This window comes from Lipotes vexillifer, unplaced genomic scaffold (genome assembly GCF_000442215.2).
Source record: "Lipotes vexillifer unplaced genomic scaffold, Lipotes_vexillifer_v1.1 scaffold643, whole genome shotgun sequence".
NCBI lineage: Eukaryota > Metazoa > Chordata > Mammalia > Artiodactyla > Lipotidae > Lipotes > Lipotes vexillifer.
Window position 1 is genome coordinate 241,167 of NW_006781628.1, and position 6,986 is coordinate 248,152.

The following is a 6,986-nucleotide window of genomic DNA, read 5'->3' on the forward strand; positions in this document are numbered from 1 at the left end:
TTCCTGCCACAAAGTGCAAAGAAAGGGACCAAGGTTCCCAGAAAATGTTTGCCCAGAGTGGAAGATAAGGACCAAGGAGGCGAGGAGGAGGCAGGCAGCCGTTGTGGGAGCCTGGCAGAGGGAGATCCAGCGACAGAAAACTGGGCGGGAGAGAGAGGAAACAGCTGTCTGCATTCTCCCAGATGGCGGCCAGTGTCACCAGAAGCTCAGGGCTGGTGTCCCTGCTTGGGTGTTGCCATCGTTTCATCCGATACAGTCCACCGTCGCCGGTCACGGGTACAGTTGCGGATGCACTTGAAAGCAAACCAGTGTATCTCCTGTGGTTTGTTTTCACATGTCTGGAGACACCAGGGAAATGGTCCTCCTGGTGTCATTCCCTGTCATTACGTTTTACTGCTGAAAGCAAGAAAGGTTTATTTTTCTGTCACTCAGTGGAGACATACACCGGCAAGGAGGAGGAAAAAAAAGCAAAGACGCACACGAGAGGTAGTAACCTTTGCTTTTGAAGGTTCAGGCCTGAGGTTTACTCAGCCAGCGTTTTGGGGAACAGTGGGTGATTGATTTCAAACATGGTGTGTGAGGTGGGAAGAGGTTGGCTAGGAACCAGAAAGGCTGTCCTCATGACTAAAACGAAACCTGAAGGTATTTCCTTTCTGTCCTTGGAAACAGGAAACCAGTTGTGGTTTTCGGCAGCATTCTTGCAGGAGAGCGTTCGGGGAAGGCCCCCAGCTGCACCGGGGCGGGGAGGCCGCCGGGCTCTCGGTTTACAGAGAGACAGATGTTACATACACCCCAGCTCCGTTATGCGTGGTCACCAGTGACCAGAGAAGCTACTCGATGCAATGCATCTGTTTCAGATACAGAAGTATAGAGAAAATATTTATTGAGATTTAAGTTATTGTTATTTATTACCGTTCACTAATGAGTTTCTCTTTTTTCCCTTATTTATTAAAGTTTCTTTTCAAAGGTGCCAAAGTATATGTGCTCGCAAAACGCAAAAGAAGGTGACAAAGGAAATTTTAATTGGGAACAAGGGTCCATGCTTTTCAAAGTATTAAAAAGTTTTTCGCTAAGCAAAAAATCACTTACTTTACCTTTTTTAAGAAGAGCTCTCGTGTGATTCCCCCAGATCTCAGCGTCTTACCTGTTTTCATATTTTAGAGAAGAAACGTGTCAGAAGGAACATTTCTGACCGGCTCCCTTCTCGGGAGCAGGACACAGAGACCGGGGCACTCAGCTTCATTTCTTCCTGGTTCTGTCTCCCAGCAGATAGGCTGTGTGCTCCATTCCCTGTTGTATTTAAGCTCTCACTCCCCTCCACGTGTATCTGTCTATCATGTGCATAACCATATATATCAAAGGTTAAAGTCCCCTTAGTAGGTAGTCCTGGATTCAATGCAGACCTCAAAGTAACAATGCTGTCAGGTAGCCAGGGTTCTGCCCTGATTGTGGAGACTCTTCCTCTATCCTTCCATCCACCACCTTCCTGAGAAACATGCTCAGCCCCAGTGCAGCCAAGGAGTGCTCCAAAAAAGCCACCAGTTGCTGCCCCTCCCTCGGAAGAGGGTGCCCCGGAAGGGTGGGCAAGCAAGATGGGCCTGGGCCAGCCTCAGCACGCACGCCCTGCCACCTGGATGCTGAAAGCCTTTGACGGGGTGGAGGTGTAGGGTGAGAACAACCCTCTCCTAAGCGCCCCAGATCATGGATTTGTCTGGCAGCTGACCCATGCTCAATGCACTGAGCCCTACTGTAGAGCTTGTTACACATCTCATAAAAGGGATTTTTAATCAGAGAGATCATCCATCTCTACCGTAGTGGCTATTAGCCCCAAACTATGACAGATATAGCCGTTAAATAGCCTACTGGCCTCCCTCAAATAATCATGTTAATTTTACAAAGTAACCAAGAAGCAGCAGTTACCAGACATCCCTCCCCCCACCCCGCCCCAAAAGACCCGAGCTGTCCATCGTTCTGCACCCTCTGTCCTTTCTGTTCCCCTTACACGACTCGGAAATAGAGGAAAAGGGCCTCCCTTTTGTCCTTTCTTGGGGCCCAAGCAGGGACCTTGCTGAGGAGCAGCCTGCTCAAAATAGGGACAGACCCAGCCGACCAGTCATTGATCAAAGCACAGTTTGATGCAGCCCCAGGATCATCTGTCCGATTCAGAGAGTCCTGGCTGATCTGGTGGCTGGTGTCCCCAGGGGTCAGCCTCAGCCCCAGCTCCCCGTGGAGTGTCTCTGCCCACAGGGGCAGTGGGATTCAACGGGTGCCGACAGCTTGTTCCCAGCATCACCTACACACCATAAGCAGGTTTTAACTGAAGCAAATCGCTCCACCAAATCCACAAAAGGGTAAAGTTTGTGATTTTTCTCTATCATTGTGATTACCATCTGATCCAGTAAGGAGTGCACTTCTTTGGAAGTTTTGACTTCTCTGATCTGTCTCGGTCGTTTGTGTTATACAACCAAAGTTCTCTACAGACTTTATTTTTGTACAATATTATTTTGTAACTTTTTACAAATAAAAACTCATTTCTATTGCTCTCTGTACTTCTGCGGTTCCTCACCTGCCCAGACCATGACTGGCCCAGGCTGGAAGGCCGTGCCCTTCACTACCACTCAGCCCACTGGTTGGTCAGTGGCCTTGTCCATCAACTCTCCACAACCAGTCACCACCCAACTGGGGAAGAACTTGCAAAGCTGTTCTTCATTTATTCATTCAACAAATACTTGGGGCGAGCGACACTGTGCCAGGCACTGTCCAAGGCACCAAGGATCCAACATTGGCCAAAAGAACAAACAAACAAAACTCTGCTCAACCCTGTGGAGTTGATATTTTATTTGAGGGGGAGACAGACAATATTCAAAAAAGTAAAAATATGTAGGGATTCAGGTGTCGATAAATGAGCCACCATTTGTAAAGAATACAAACAGGATATCATAATAGTAAATAGCAGGGGCCTGCTCTAACTAGAGGTGACATTGAGGCGGGACTTACGAAATAGATAGGATTGTCCTGGCAAAACCCTGCGGCAGGCAAGCGCTTGGACGGCACCACCGCTTTGCACAACCCTGGGAGACGCCGTTCTCGTGGGTTCTCCGCAGCAAAGTAGCAGAATCCCTGGAATTGTGCAAATGGTGGCCTCAGGCTTAGTTGTTGCTGGCAAGAAATACACACTGAAGAGAGGAAATGCCACGGCCCTGGACTGCAGGGAGAGAGCATGCTTCCTGCTCAGATGACACACACCCCGTGCTGTGTCACAGGTGGCATTGTGACTATTGAAAGGTGGCCTTGTACAGTGTTTCAAACCCAAAATGAAACTCTGACGCTCTTAAGACTCTTCTAAGTGGCCACCAGCCTAGGCTTTCCAGCCGACCACAGTCAGGGAAGTACAGGAAATGCCCACCCCTTCTGGACACTCACCATCCCCCAGGTAGAGTGGCTGGTACCCACTGTGGGCACCTGGAGTCCTGCTGCCAGGGCAGTGCTGAGGCCAGCTCACTTTCTCTAAGCCAGATCCTGGCCCAAAGCTCGGAGAGGAATGCGAACTCTTGCTTACCTCCACTCCTTTTACCGTCTCTCCAAAGTGTGTTCCCAGGATGATGAACCAGGTGAGATGCTTGTAAAAAATGGGGTAGTTCTCTGATCAAACAAGTTTGGAAAACATTGAGTTAAACAATGTCTTTTTGAAGTTAGAGAAGTGTAGAACTTATCAGAGCCTTTATTAAACTAATGAACCTTGTGACCATCCAGGAGGGGCAGAGCATGCAGACTTCCCCAGATGGATGGGACCATGAAACTGCCCATGATTTTGTTTTCTTTCTCATAACACCTGTTGCCCGTCCCTTGAAACTACCTTGGGCCATGTTACCCGCTCCTATAAGCACCGGGATGAGCAGAGCGGGGGACTAGAGATTAATAAGAGTCAGAAACTACTGGGCAGCTCCCCACGTGTGCACACGCGAGCACACACACACACACACACACACATACACACACACACACACACACACACACACACACACACACGTTATGGACATTTGGGCATTGTGGGTTTCTTGTTCAGCATGATTAACAAGTGGTCAACTTTGGAAATTTCATTCAACCGAGAAAGGGAGAGTTGAAAGCTGGGAAATTCTTAGCAGCAATAAGCAAAGGAACTCTCGCCGTGCTTATCGCAAATGCTCACCCAGTTCAATTTGTTAGGAACCACCAAGTGCTTTGGTTGGTCCATAGTTTTGGGGTGGCGGGTGCCCCCTCACAGTGGTCCTCAGAGGAATGTTCCTCTCTTTGGGCGTCTGACTCTGAGTCCTTGCTGCTGAGGGTGGTGTGAGAGCACGGGACCAGGAGCCCAGACACCAGGCTCTGACGGTCTTGTGGGGCTGTACCCACCGTCATCTCGGGCCGGTGCCAAAGTAACAGTTTAAAAGAACTTTTAAAAGAATCAATCCACTCCCAAAGTTAAGATGGAAAACCAGAATTCCCTGAACCTAAGTCTCAAAAACAGAAAGCCCCTCCCCTTCACACACAGGGACCCTCTTGGGCCACAGCTGATTTGCTACCTGACCCCAGCATCACAGGGAGGAGGGAGCCTGAGCCCTCGCACCCTCTACCTTCTCGGAGCACAGTGGCAGGGAGGGGCCATAAGTGCCCACCACAGGGGCCTCGGGCTTTTGTCCATCAGGTTGTGAAGTGTCTGAGCCCCAAGTGTCTTCTTGGGACACATCTTTGTTAAAAGGGTGTTACTGCAATCCCACACAGTAGTTAACTTGACTCTTATCTCCCCACACAACATCCTGAATGAAATCAAAACCAGATCCTGCCAAGTCATCCCTGAAAATAAATAGAGAGTTGGGGAAATAAGAGGAAAGCACCCACTTACTCATATGTGACAACTAATACACTGCCATGTCCCGGCCCCGTGGCAGGTGAGGATAATGATGATGGGAGTGCAGACGGGGTGGAGGATGTGCAGTGACGGGTGCGTGGAAAGTGCCAGAACGCCTCCACAAGCAGCAGGTGGGAAGAAAGCCTGGAAAAAAAAAAAAAATGAGTCAGGGAAAATTACAGAGTAGGCTTCCCGGATAATTTGAATTTCAGATAAACATGCATAATTTCTTAGTATAATTATGTCTCATGCAATATTTGGGGCATGTGCTATTTGGGACTTAACCCTACTAAAATGATTACTCATTGTTTATCTGAAGTTCAGCGGGGCATCCTGTATTTTAATTTGCTAAATCTGGCAAAAGAAAGCGACGTTCAAGCTGGGACTGGCATGTGAGCAGGAATCTGTCAGGTAGACAGGGGGCAAAGGGCGTGGGCGGGTTGAGGGACAGGCATTCCAGGTGGAAGAAAAGTGTGACACGAAAGGATGGAAGGGCAGTGCGTGTTCAGGGTGTAGCAGGCAGGGTGGTGGGCTAGGAGCTTACTTCCTCATCACACAGGGCACAGCAGACACCGTGCCTAGGGGCCACGAAAAGTTTCGAGATCCAAAAACTGTTTAACTTTTAGTATTTTTAAAATCAGAAGAAAAAGTGAATGTAACAATAACGAATATGGAATACCAAAGCAGCCTGGGTTATATTCGCCTTTATACACCAGTGTAGTCATTGGTAATTGTTAACATTTTTTACGGAGAAGGGGCCCACAAAGGAAAAAAAGGCCTCCGACCCACAAAAGTCGTGACTCAGCCCTGGCTGGGCTGCCAACAACAACCTGTCCAGGTTCTCTACCTGCAAGTTTTTTCTAGTTTTCCCTTTCTTGTTCAATCATTAAAGCCGACCTTGAACTAAAAACAAAAACAAAAAAAAAAAATTCTTCTCACCTTTCAGGTTAGATTGTCTTCTTAAGATATTTACTTCCTGCTTAGGAAAATGTAAACCTAAGGATAGCCATTAACAGTCCAAGACTCATTCGCTTTTCTTGAAAAAGGACATGAATCAGGTGACCCGGATCAGATGTAGCTGAGGGGATGATGACGGAGGGAAGAACAGGTAGACGGAAGGATGGATGGAGAGAAAGGCAGAGAGAAGACTTCAGGCCCCAGGAGGCCAGAGAACCAGCAGAGGTGGGCATGACACACAAGATGAGGTTTTCAAACATGTAGAATAGATTCTTTTAACTTGGGAAATTCTTTCAAGTGGGACAAGTAGGGGATTTTAACACACTTCCTATACGTGCCTGGGCCTCATTCATCCAATTAATTATTGAGTATCTATCTCCTACCAGAGGAGGATATAAGGATATAAAGATAAAGCCCTTGAGGGGCTCCCAGATTAGAGGGACAGAAATAAGAGTATTAAAATACAAAGTGATGAGGGCAGTGATGAAGAGTCGCAGCGTGTTATGGGAGCTTGGAGGGACAATAAACCCAGCTGAGGCTGTGGGGTGAGGAAAGGTATCAGGGATGGCTTCTTGGAGGTGGCCTGCCTGACAGACTATTAAAGGAGAGAAGGAATTTCCCAGACTAGAGTTAAAAGGCGAAAGATTTATACAATCTGAAGAGAAACCAGAGTATAGGAATTTCCCCGACTGGAGTTGAGGACATTTCGGGCAGCAGGGACTCGCGGGCTAAGCCATCGAGACTATAGGCGGCCTCGTTTGTTGGTAGCTGGAGAAGAGATGGGGCAAGGCCAGAGCTTTGGAGAGCAGGACGGGTGAGCGTCATTGGGCAGGGGAGGGAAGGGAGCAGAGAGGCTTGGGGTGGTGAGAAGTGTGGGCTCCAGCTCTGCATCCATCCTGGAGACAGGATCACTTATATCTTTGCACCTGACCTCTCCCTTTCAGACCCTCTGTGCCCCACCCCCAGGCCCCTCCGGAGTCCCATCCTCTCAAAACCTTGTCCACACTGCTTTCCTTCTCCCACAGAAAGCCTCTCCTGGGGATGTCTACTTTCCCCAGGGGACTCCATAGGACTGAAAAGGCTGCCAGACTAGCATTTCCCAAACTGTCTAGGTGAACACTAGGGAAGCACCCATGGAGGC